Source organism: Arachis hypogaea, chromosome 19, assembly GCF_003086295.3.
Source record: "Arachis hypogaea cultivar Tifrunner chromosome 19, arahy.Tifrunner.gnm2.J5K5, whole genome shotgun sequence".
Taxonomy (NCBI): domain Eukaryota; kingdom Viridiplantae; phylum Streptophyta; class Magnoliopsida; order Fabales; family Fabaceae; genus Arachis; species Arachis hypogaea.
Window position 1 is genome coordinate 63,884,068 of NC_092054.1, and position 13,621 is coordinate 63,897,688.

Below are 13,621 nucleotides of genomic sequence, written 5' to 3' on the forward strand. Positions count from 1 at the left end.
AACTGAAAATCCTTTAATTTTAACACTTCTAACCTATATAAGTGTAGTATTCAAATTTTTTACTTATTTTCCACTTCTTTTCTCAACCCTAAACGTATACTTTCGTGGCGGAAATTTTTTAAAGACTTGTTTGATACTTTTCTTTCATAAAGACCTACTTAATTATCATACAATTCAAAATATAAAATAGAAATATGTCAATGATTTGTTTATTAATAAAAATAATTCATTTATATATTGTTTATACTCTGACCTAAAGAGTGGTTCCCATGGAGAAGGTACGTCAAGAAATCTACAACCTCGGCGAATCCATTTAGAGGTATATCCACCAGAAAATGAAAAGATCCCGCATCTAACCGAGATCATGGGATTCGTACACGGGCACCATGGCTGATTAGAGCAACTTGAGTAGGAGATTAAGCGATACAGAGAAGCGGAAAGAGATTTGCAAAAGAGGTATGACGACAAAGAAAGTTGGAAGAAAAATCCTAAAAACTAAAAGTCGATCTTCGAAGTTTGAGTAATCAGGCAGATCGAGAGGAAAACCTCTTGGAGGAGAAGATCCATTCATTGAAGAGATCATGCGGGCTACGGTTCCTATGAACTTCAAAAGCCCCTACATGGACATCTACGATGGAACGACCAACCCGAGACACCACCTCAGTAATTTTAAAAGTCGGATGACTTGGCTGACGCGTCCAATGCAACTCGTTGCGATGAAGTGGTTTGATAGTCTACCACATATGTTGGTAACTCGTTTTTGACGACCTAGCAAGAAAGTTTTTCACCCGTTTTTCGATCCAAAAAGATAAAATTAAACATGATCCTAGCCTACTAGGGATCAAACAAGAAGTTGAAGAAACTCTTCGAGTTTACACAGAGTGATTCAACAAAGTCTGTTTGGAGATCCAAAATTAACCCATAGAAGCAGTGATAATGGGGTTGTTTAACAGCCATAGAGAAGGGCCATTTTCTCAATCTATATTCAAGCGACATCCGACCTCTTTGTATGAACTACAAGAATTAGTTGAGAAGTACATTAACATAGAGGAGAAGTCCCGACTTAGAGAGCCAGTTCCAAGGAAAACCCTCCCTACCAAGCTCAGGACGAAGATACAAAAGCGAAGAAAAAAAAAGGAATACAACTTAGAAAAGCTTCAAAGATATCACAACTACACCCCACTCCATGTTTCTCTTGTTGACATCTATAGAAAAATCTGCCACGCTGAAAAACTTCCAACCCCTCGTCCTATTAAGCACAAGAAAGTTGGAAGTTGGATAAAATATTATGAGTAACATAAACTATATGGGCATTCTACCAATTATGGTTGTGATCTGAAAAATGTGATAGAGAAACTAGCCAGAGAAGGTCGGTTAGAGAGGTACCTCGCTGAAAGGTCAGACGATCCGGGAAAAAGGAAGAGGGGTGACGAAGATAGGGGTCGACGAGATTGTACAATACTTTTTTATTTTTCAATTACTAAAATTATACAAAATATTTCAATTATAATAAAATTACTTAAGAATCTTGTATTTTGTGACAAACAAATAACTTGTTACAAACAATATTGAATTTTGTGACAAATTAATTTTTTGTTACAAAATAATTGGAGTTTTTGAAACAAATGGATATTTTGTTACAAAATATTTTAAACTTTTGCAATAACTTCATCTTTCGTTACAAAATATTTTAAATTTTGCAATAAAATACTGGTTCGTTACAAAAGTCAATATAATTTGTAACAAAAAATCAAGTCGTTACAAAATATCAAAACGTTTTGTAACAAATTGTATTGTTGTTACAAAACATTATTATTATGTAACAATTACTAATTTTTGTTACAAAAAATAATTTTTTGTAACAATTTTAAATTTGTTACAAAGTTTTTGTTACAAATGTTTCATTTTCTTGTAGTGATGATAGTTGGAGAATTTACAGGAGGAGGGGTAACCAAGTCTTTTCACAAAAGACATCTAAAAGAAGTCTACCAAATCGATGAAGAATGTGAAGTTTCTGACTTACCCACAATCTCTTTCACGAAAGAAGATGCTCAAGGAATGACCCTAGGGCAAGACGATCATGTTGTAATTACAATAATACTTGCCAATGCAAATCTCTACAGAACTCTAGTAGATCAAGGGAGCTCGGCCGACATCTTATTCAAGCCTGCTTTTGACAAGCTACGGTTAGAAGAGAAAGAACTAAGAGCCTATCCCGACAATCTATTCAACCCTTGGCTTCATCTCCTTACATACCACTTTCGGTAAAGGGTTGAAGTCCAGAACTTTGAGCATAGAATACATTTTGGTCGACGTAGCATTAGCCTATAATGCATTGATAGGTTGAACAATGTTGAACTGACTAGCTGTGGTTGTTTTCACCCCTCATCTCTGCATGAAATTTTTGACTTCAGAGAGAATTGTCACCATAAGAGGAGATCAGAAGTTGGCATGAAAATACTATAATGAGAGCTTGAATTTACGGGAAAGCATAAAGGGTAAAGAAGTCAACATTATTGAGCTCGGCGGTTCCGAACACGAGAAGAGCTACGACCATACCCTGGTGAAAAAATTGAAGAGTTACAAATGGGAGACCCGGCAGAGAAAATAACAAGTATAGGAGCCTACATCAGGGAAGAATTAAAAGTGGATCTCATTAAACTCTTACAACAAAACTCCGACCTCTTCGCACGCAAAGCCTCCGATATGCCGGGGAACCTTGACCTTATGTGTCTTGCTGTCTACCTGGGCTCATGACCTGTTCAACAGAAGTGACAGATGCTCGGCCCTGCCAAAAGCATGATAACTTCCACGTGACACTCCCAGAGGAGTTCATCACCATCACTTCACCTTGGCCATTTGCAAAATGGGGCTTAGACCTCCTCAGGCCATTTTCACAGGCCCCGGACAAGTAAAGTACCTCATAGTGGGTACTGATTATTTCACTAAATGGATCGAGACGGAACCTTTAGCAACCATCACAACTCAAAGAAGTTAGAGGTTCGCCTACAAGAACATTGTCACCCAGTTTGGAGTTCCACACTCTATCACCACGGATATTGGAACTTAGTTCACCAACTCAACCTTTAGAAGCTTGGTAGAAAGCCTCAAGATTAAGCACTGATGAGCGGATAATTTATACGCTTTTTGGCATTGTTTTTACATAGTTTTCAGTATGATTTAGTTAGTTTTTAGTATATTTTTATTAGTTTTTAATTAAAAATAACATTTCTGGACTTTACTATGAGTTTGTGTGTTTTTTTGTGATTTCAGGTATTTTCTGGCTGAAATTGAGGGACCTGAGCAAAAATCAGATTCAGAGGTTGAAGAAGGACTGCAGATGCTGTTGGATTCTGACCTCCCTTTACTCAAAGTAGATTTTCTGGATCTACAGAACTCCAAATGGCGCGCTTTCAATTGCGTTGGAAAGTAGACATCCAGGGCTTTCCAGCAATATATAATAGTCTATTCTTTGCCCGAGTTTAGATGACATAAATTGGCGTTCAACGCCAGTTCCATGCTGCATTCTGGAGTCAAACGCCAGAAACAGGTTGCAAAGTGGAGTTCAACGCCAGAAACACGTTACAAACTGGCGTTCAACTCCAAGAATGACCTCTCCACGTGTAAACTTCAAGCTCAGCCCAAGCACACACCAAGTGAGCCCCAGAAGTGGATTTCTGCATCATTTACTTATTTCTGTAAACCCTAGTAACTAGTTTAATATAAATAGGACTTTTTACTATTGTATTTACATCTTTGGATTATCTTTTGATCCTTTGATCATGTTTTGGGGGCTGGCCTCTCGGCCATGCCTGAATCTTTCACTTATGTATTTTTCAACGGTAGAGTTTCTACACACCATAGATTAAGGTGTGGAGCTCTGCTGTTCCTCAAAGATTAATGCAAAGTACTATTGTTTTTTTATTCAATTCAACTTATTCCGCTTCTAAGATATTCATTCGTACTTCAATATGATGGATGTGATGATCGTGACAGTCATCATCATTCGCAACTTATGAACGCGTGCCTGACAACCACTTCCGTTCTACCTTAGATTGAATGGATATCTCTTGGATATCTAATACAGGGGACCGAGTCCGAGTTATTAGTGTCTTCGTGGTATAAGTTAGAACCCATGGATGGCCATTCCTGAGATCCGGAAAGTCTAAACCTTGTCTGTGGTATTCCGAGTAGGATCTGGGAAGGGATGGCTGTGACGAGCTTAAAACTCGCGAGTGTTGGGCGTAGTGACAGACGCAAAAGGATCAATGGATCCTATTCCCGTATGATCGAGAACCGACAGATGAATAGCCGTGCCGTGACAGAGCATCTTGGACCATTTTCACTGAGAGGACGGGAAGTAGCCATTGACAACGGTGATGCCCAACATACAGCTTGCCATGGAAAGGAGTAGGATTGATTGGATGAAGACAGCAGAAAAGCAGAGATCAGAGGAACGAAAGCATCTCTATACGCTTATCTGAAATTCTCACCAATGAATTACATAAGTACCATTATCCTATTTTATATTTTATTTATTTTCATCCACTATAATTTCTTAATACAATTTAATCCTCCTGACTGAGATTTACAAGGTCACCATAGCTTGCTTCAAGCCGACAATCTCTGTGGGATCGACCCTTACTCACGTAAGGTTTATTACTTGGACGACCCAGTGCACTTGCTGGTTAGTTGTACGAAGTTGTGAAACAAATATAAGATCATGAACGTGCGTATTGAGTTTTTAGCGCCGTTACCAAGGAATGGAATGATCACAATTTTGCACACCAAGTTTTTGGCGCCGTTGCTGGGGATTGTTCGAGTTTGGACAACTGACGGTTCATCTTGTTGCTCAGATTAGGTAACTTTATTTTAATTTTAACCTTTTTGTTTTTATTTCTTAATTCTCAAAAAAAAATTCTTCTTTTTCGTTTTTCCCAATTAATTTTCGAAAAAAAAATAATACAAAAAATTTTACAAAATTATAAAACCAAAAATATTTTTGATGTTTCTTGTTTGAGTCTAGAGTCAATTTTTAAGTTTGGTGTCTTGCATGTGTTTCTTTTTTCTCAAGAATTTTCGAAAATTCATCATATGTTCTTCATGATCTTCAAGTTGTTCTTGGCCAGTCTTCTTGTTTGATCTTCATATTTTCTTGTTTTGTGTCTTTTCTTGTTTTTCATATGCATTTTTAATTTGTTAGTGTCTAATTATTGAAAATTTCTAAGTTTGGTGTCTTGCATGTTTTTTCTTTTCTTAAAAATTTTCAAAAATAAGTCTTGATGTTCATCTTGATCTTCAAAGTGTTCTTGGTGTTCATCTTGACATTCATAGTGTTCTTGCATGCATTGTGTGTTTTGATTCATAATTTTTATGTTATGAGTCTTTTTCATGTTTTTCTTTTTCTTCATTAAAAATTCAAAAATCAAAAAAATATATTTCCCTTTTTCTCTCTTAAAATTTCGAAAATTTGGATTGACTTTTTCAAATTTTATGAGTCAAATCTAATTTTCAATTTAAAAATCCTATCTTTTTCAAAACTTTTTCAAAAAAATCAAATCTTTTTCAAATTTTCCTTAATAATTTCGAAATTTTTTAAAAATTGATTTTCAAAAATCTTTTTCTTATCTTTATTCCATGATTTTCGAAATTAATACTAACATTTAATATGATTGTTGAAAAATTTCAAGTTGTTACTTGCCTTTTAAGAAAAGATTAATCTTTAAATTTTTAAAATCAAATCTTTTTGTTTCTTGTTAGTCAAGTAATCAACTTTAATTTTCAAAATCAAATCTTATGAGTCAAATCAAATTTTCAATTTAAAAATCCTATCTTTTTCAAAACTTTTTCAAAAAAATCAAATCTTTTTCAAATTTTTCTTAATAATTTCGAAATTTTTTAAAAAATAATTTTCAAAAATCTTTTTCTTATCTTTATTCCATGATTTTCGAAATTAATACTAACATTTAATATGATTGTTGAAAAATTTCAAGTTGTTACTTGCCTTTTAAGAAAAGATTAATCTTTAAAATTTTAAAATCATATCTTTTTGTTTCTTGTTAGTCAAGTAATCAACTTTAATTTTAAAAATCAAATCTTTTTGTTTCTTGTTAGTCAAGTAATCAACTTTAATTTTCAAAATCAAATCTTTTTAAATTTCTTTTTCAACCCTTTTTCAAAATAATTTTCAATCATATCTTTTTCGAAATCAAATTTAAAATGTTTTCTAACTTCTTTTCTAACTTCCTATCTTTTCAAAATTTGACTTTCAAATTTTTTTCAATCAATCTTATCTTTTTGTTTCAATCACATCTTTTTCAAATTTCAATCTTATCTTTCCAAAATTTGATTTTCAAAATCTCTTAACCACTTAACTTTTTGTTTGATTCTTATCTTTTTCAAAACTGCCCAACTAACTTTCTACCTCTCTAATTTTCGAAAATACCTCCCTCTTTTTCAAAAATTCTTTTTAATTAACTAATTGTTTTAAATTTTAATTTTTAATTTAATTTCAATTTCAATTTTCAAATTTTTTTAAATTTAATTTTTAATTTTAATTTTATTTTAATTTTTGAAATTTCTTCCTCTCTCATCTTATTCTATTTATTTATTTATTCATTCACTAACACATCTCCTCATCTCAAATTACTGCTCCTATCCTCACTCTTGTGTTTGGATTATCCATTCTTCTTCACCCTTATTCCCTTTCTTCTTCTACTAACAACAAGGAACCTCTTTACTGTGACATAGAGGATTCATCTTCTTTTCTATTCCCTTCTTTTTCATATGAGCAGGAGCAAGGACAAGAATATTCTTGTTGAAGCAGATCCTGAACCTGAAAGGACTCTGAAAAGAAAACTAAGAGAAGCTAAAATACAGCAATCCAGAGACAACCTTACAGAAATTTTTGAAAAGGAAAAGGAGATGGCAGCCGAAAATAATAATAATGCAAGGAGGATGCTTTGTGACTTTACTGCACCTAATTCCAATTTACATGGAAGAAGCATCTCCATTCCTGCCATTGGAGCAAATAATTTTGAGCTGAAACCTCAATTAGTTTCTCTGATGCAGCAGAACTGCAAGTTTCATGGACTTCCATCTGAAGATCCTTTTCAGTTCTTAACTGAATTCTTGCAGATCTGTGATACTGTTAAGACCAATGGGGTTGATCCCGAGGTCTACAGGCTTATGCTTTTCCCGTTTGTTGTAAGAGACAGAGCTAGAGTGTGGTTGGACTCTCAACCCAAAGATAGCCTGAACTCTTGGGATAAGCTGGTTACGGCTTTCTTAGCCAAGTTCTTTCCTCCTCAAAAGCTTAGTAAGCTTAGAGTGGATGTTCAAACCTTCAGACAGAAGGAAGGTGAATTCCTCTATGAAGCTTGGGAGAGATACAAGGAACTGACCAAAAGGTATCCTTCTGACATGCTTTCAGAATGGACCATCCTGGATATATTCTATGATGGTCTGTCTGAGCTATCAAAGATGTCACTGAACCATTCTGCAGGTGGATCCATTCACCTAAAGAAAATGCCTACAGAAGCTCAAGAACTCATTGACATGGTTGCAAATAACCAATTCATGTACACTTCTGAAAGGAATCCTGTGAATAATGGGACGCCTATGAGGAAGGGAGTTCTTGAAATTGATACTCTGAATGCCATATTGGCTCAGAATAAAATATTGACTCAGCAAGTCAATATGATTTCTCAGAGTCTGAATGGAATGCAAGCTGCATCCAATAGTACTTAAGAGGCATCTTCTGAGGAAGAAGCTTATGATCCTGAGAACCCTGCAATAGCAGAGGTGAATTACATGGGTGAACCTTATGGAAACACCTATAATCCCTCATGGAGAAATCACCCCAAATCTCTCATGGAAGGATCAACAAAAGCCTCAACAAGGCTTTAATAATGGTGGAAGAAACAGGTTTAGCAATAGCAAGCCTTTTTCATCATCCACTCAGTAAAAGACAGAGAGTTCTGAGTAGATCCCATCTAGCTTAGCAAACATAGTCTCTGATCTATCTAAGGTCACTTTAAATTTCATGAATGAAACAAGGTCCTCCATTAGAAATCTGGAAGCACAAGTGGGCCAACTGAGTAAAAGGATCATTGAAACCCCTCCTAGTACTCTCCTAAGCAATACAGAAGAAAACCCAAAAGGAGAGTGCAAGGCCATTGAATTGATCATCATGGCCAAACCTGCAAGGGAGGGAGAGGACGTGAATCCCAGTGAGGAAGATCTCCTGGGACGTCCAGAGATCAATAAGGAGTTTCCCTCTGAGGAACCAAAGGAATCTGAGACTCATCTGGAGACCATAGAGATTCCATTGAACCTCCTTATGCCATTCATGAGCTCTGATGAGTATTCTTCTTCTGAAGAGAATGAAGATGTTACTGAAGAGCAAGTTGCCAAGTACCTTGGTGCAATCATAAAGCTGAATGCCAAATTATTTGGTAATGAGACTTGGAAAGATGAACCTCCCTTGCTCATCAATGAACTAAGTGATCTGGATCAACTGAAATTGCCTCAGAAGAAACAGGATCCTGGAAAGTTCTTAATACCTTGTACCATAGGCACCATGACCTTTGAAAAGGCTCTATGTGACCTTGGGTCAGGGATAAACCTCATGCCACTCTCTGTAATGGAGAAACTGGGAATCTTTGAGGTGCAAGCTGCCAGAATCTCATTAGAGATGGCAGACAACTCAAGAAAATAGGCTTATGGACAAGTAGAGGACGTGTTAGTAAAGGTTGAAGGCCTTTACATCCCTGTTGATTTCATAATCCTAGACACTGGGAAGGATGAGGATGAATCCATCATCCTTGGAAGACCTTTCCTGGCCACAGCAAGAGCTATGATTGATGTGGACAGAGGAGAGTTGATCCTTCAACTGAATAAGGATAACCTTGTGTTTCAAACTCAAGGATCTCCTTCTGTAACCATGGAGAGGAAGCATGAAAAGCTTCTCTCAGTGCAGAGTCAACCAAAGCCCCCACAATCAAACTCTAAGTTTGGTGTTGGGAGGCCTCAGCCAAACTCTAAGTTTGGTGTTGAACCCCCACATCCAAACTCTAAGTTTGGTGTTGGGAGTCTACAAAATTGACCTGATCACCTGTGTCGCTCCATGAGAGCCCACTGTCAAGATATTGACATTAAAGAAGCGCTTGTTGGGAGACAACCCAATGTTATTTAATCATTTTTATTTTATTTTCTCTTTGTTATTACATGTTTTATTAGGTTGATGATCATGTAGAGTCACAAAAACTACTAAAAAATCGAAAACAACATTGAAAACAGAACACCCTGGAGGAAGGGCTTACTGGCGTTTAAACGCCAGTAAGGAGCATCTGGCTGGCGTTTAACGCCAGAACAGAGCATGAAACTGGCGTTAAACGCCAGAAACAAGCAGCAGTCTGGCGTTTAAACGCCAGGATTGCACCCCAGAGAAAAACTGGCGTTCAACGCCAGAAACATGCTGCAGACTGGCGTTGAACGCCCAAAACAAGCATAGAAGTGGCGTTTAACGCCAGAAACATGCTGCAATCTGGCGTTAAACGCCAGGATTGCCTACAGAGGGCGTTTACACGCCTAATTGGAGCAGGGATGATTAAAGTCCTTGGCCCCACAGGATCTCCTCAGGATCTGTAGACCCCACAGGATCCCCACCTACCTCCACTCACCTTCCCTCCTCATAATCCTATATCACCCTTTCCCAAGAACTCTTCACCACTCACATCCATTACTCCCCTAAAACCATCATACAACCCACCTACACCCACCCACTCAAATTCAAACCATCAACACACCTCCATCTCTCCTTCTTCTCATCCTTTCTTTCTTCTTTTGCTCGAGGACGAGCAAACATTTTAAGTTTGGTGTGGAAAAAGCATTGCTTTTTTGTTTTTCCATAACCATTGATGGCACCTAAGGCCAGAGAAACCTCTAGAAAGAGGAAAGGGAAGGCAATTGCTTCCACCTCTGAGTCATGGGAGATGGAGAGATTCATCTCTAAGGTTCATCAAGACCACTTCTATGAAGTTGTGGCCGAGAAGAAAGTGATCCCTGAGGTTTCTTTCAAACTAAAAAAGAATGAGTATCCGGATATCCGACTTGAAATCCAAAGAAGAGGTTGGGAAGTTCTAACCAACCCCATTCAACAAGTCGGGATCTTAATGGTTCAAGAGTTCTATGCAAACACATGGGTTACTAGGAACCATGATCAAAGTGTGAACCCGAACCCAAAGAATTGGCTTACCATGGTTTAGGGGAAATACTTAGATTTCAGTCCGGAGAATGTGAGGCTGGCGTTCAACTTGCCAATGATGGAAGAGAACACACGCCCCTACACTAGAAGAGTCAACTTTGATCAAAGGCTGGACCAAGTCCTCATGGACATATGTGTGGAAGGAGCTCAATGGAAAATTGACTCAAAAGGCAAGCCGGTTCAACTAAGAAGGCTTGACCTCAAAACAGTAGCTAGAGGATGGTTGGAGTTCATTCAACGCTCAATCATTTCTACTAGCAACCGGTCTGAAGTTACTATAGACTGGGCCATCATGATCCATAGTATCATGATTGGGGAGGAAGTGGAAGTTCATGAGATTATACCTCAAGAACTCTACAAGGTGGCTGACAAGTCCTCCAACTTGGCAAGGTTAGCCTTTCCTCACCTCATTTGCCACCTCTGCAATTCGGCTGGGAAACATAGAGGGAGACATCCTCATTGAAGAGGATAAGCCCATCACTAAGAAAAAAATGGAGCAAACAAGAGAGCATGGACCTCAACATGAGCATGAGAAAATTCCTCACCATGAAATCCCCGAGATGCCTCAAGGGATGCACTTTCCTCCACAAAACTATTGGGAACAAATCAACACTTCCCTAGGTGAATTAAGTTCCAACATGGGACAATTAAGGGTGGAAAATCAAGATCACTCTATCATCCTCCATGAAATTAGAGAAGATCAAAGAGCTATGAGGGAGGAGCAAGAAAGACAAGGAAGAGACATAGAGGAGCTCAAAAGCACCATTGGTTCTTCAAGAAGAGGAAGACGCCACCCTCACTAAGGTGGACTCATTCCTTAATCTCCTTGTTTATTTATTTTCCTGTTTTTCGATTTTTATGCTTTATGTTTGTTTATGTTTTTGTCTTCATGATCACTAGTATTTAAGTGTCTATGCCTTAAAGTTATGAATGTCCTATGAATCCATCACCTCTCTTGAATGAAAAATGTTTTAATTACAAAAGAACAAGAAGTACATGGTTTCAAATTCATCCTTGAAACTAGTTTAATTATTTTGATGTGGTGACAATACTTTTTGTTTTCTGAATGAATGCTTGAACAGTACATATGTCTTTTGAAGTTGTTGTTTAATAATGTTAAATATGTTGGCTCTTGAAAGAATGATGAACAGGAGAAATGTTATTTGATAATCTGAAAAATCATAAAAATGATACTTTAAGCAAGAAAAAGCAGTAAATACGAAAGCTTGCAGAAAAAAATGGCGAAAAAAAATAGAAAAAGAAAAAGCAAGCAGAAAAAGCCAAAAGCTCTTTAAACCAAAAGGCAAGAGCAAAAAGCCAATAGCCCTTAAAACCAAAAGGCAAGGGTAATAAAAAGGATCCAAGACTTTGAGCATCAGTGGATAGGAGGGCCTAAAGGAATAAAATCCTGGCCTAAGCGGCTAAACTAAGCTGTCCCTAACCATGTGCTTGTGGCGTGAAGGTGTCAAGTGAAAACTTGAGACTGAGCGGTTAAGGTCAAGGTCCAAAGCAAAAGAAGAGTGTGCTTAAGAACCCTGGACACCTCTAATTGGGGACTTTAGCAAAGCTAAGTCACAATCTGAAAAGGTCCACCCAGTTATGTGTCTGTGGCATTTATGTATCCGGTGGTAATACTGGAAAACAAAGTGCTTAGGGCCACGGCCAAGACTCATAAAGTAGCTGTGTTCAAGAATCAACATATTGAACTAGGAGAATCAATAACACTATCTGAATTCTAAGTTCCTATAGATGCCAATCATTCTGAACTTCAATGGATAAAGCGAGATGCCAAAACTATTCAAGAGGCAAAAAGCTACAAGTCCCGCTCATCTGATTGGAGCTATGTTTCATTGATATTTTGGAATTTATAGTATATTCTCTTCTTTTTATCCTATTTAATTTTTAGTTGCTTGGGGACAAGCAACAATTTAAGTTTGGTGTTGTGATGAGCGGATAATTTATACGCTTTTTGGTATTGTTTTTACATAGTTTTCAGTATGATTTAGTTAGTTTTTAGTATATTTTTATTAGTTTTTAATTAAAAATCACATTTTTGGACTTTACTATGAGTTTTTGTGTTTTTCTGTGATTTCAGGTATTTTCTGGCTGAAATTGAGGGACCTGAGCAAAAATCAGATTCAGAGGTTGAAGAAGGACTCCAGATGCTGTTGGATTCTGACCTCCCTGCACTCAAAGTGGATTTTCTGGAGGTACAGAACTCCAAATGGCGCGCTTCTAATTGCGTTGGAAAGTAGACATCCAGAGCTTTCCAGCAATATATAATAGTTCATACTTTGCCTGAGTTTAGATGACATAAACTGGCGTTCAACGCCAGGTCCATGCTGCATTCTGGAGTCAAACGCCAGAAACAGGTTGCAAAGTGGAGTTCAATGCCAGAAACACGTTACAAACTGGCGTTCAACTCCAAGAATGACCTCTCCATGTGTAAACTTCAAGCTCAGCCAAAGCACACACCAAGTGGGCCCCGGAAGTGGATTTCTGCATCATTTACTTATTTCTGTAAACCCTAGTAACTAGTTTAATATAAATAGGACTTTTTACTATTGTATTTACATCTTTGGATTATCTTTTGATCCTTTGATCATGTTTTGGGGGCTGGCCTCTCGGCCATGCCTGAACCTTTCACTTATGTATTTTTCAACGGTAGAGTTTCTACACACCATAGATTAAGGTATGGAGCTCTGCTGTTCCTCAAAGATTAATGCAAAGTACTATTGTTTTTCTATTCAATTCCACTTATTCCGCTTCTAAGATATTCATTCGTACTTCAATATGATGGATGTGATGATCGTGACAGTCATCATCATTCGCAACTTATGAACGCGTGCCTGACAACCACTTCCGTTCTACCTTAGATTGAATGGATATCTCTTGGATATCTAATACAGGGGACCGAGTCCGAGTTATTAGTGTCTTCGTGGTATAAGTTAGAACCCATGGATGGCCATTCTTGAGATCCGAAAAGTCTAAACCTTGTCTGTGGTATTCCGAGTAGGATCTGGGAAGGGATGGCTGTGACAAGCTTAAAACTCGCGAGTGTTGGGCGTAGTGACAGACGCAAAAGGATCAATGGATCCTATTCCAGTATGATCGAGAACCGACAGATGAATAGCCGTGCCGTGACAGAGCATCTTGGACCATTTTCACTGAGAGGACGAGAAGTAGCCATTGACAACGGTGATGCCCAACATACAGCTTGCCATGGAAAGGAGTAGGATTGATTGGATGAAGACAGCAGGAAAGCAGAGATTAGAGGAACGAAAGCATCTCTATACGCTTATCTGAAATTCTCATCAATGAATTACATAAGTACCACTATCCTATTTTATATTT

At 37.5% G+C, this 13,621-nt stretch overlaps 1 protein-coding gene and 1 non-coding gene across 2 annotated transcripts in view; both read right to left on the minus strand.

Moving 5' to 3' along the window:
* Positions 1-13,621, minus strand: part of LOC112779803 (plasmodesmata-located protein 3) — a 39,247-nt gene that overhangs the window by 19,902 nt on the left and 5,724 nt on the right. The window lies entirely within an intron of this gene.
* LOC112780474 (small nucleolar RNA R71) lies at positions 7,321-7,428 on the minus strand. Its single transcript, XR_003191307.1, has one exon. It is a non-coding gene; the product is annotated as a small nucleolar RNA R71 (small nucleolar RNA).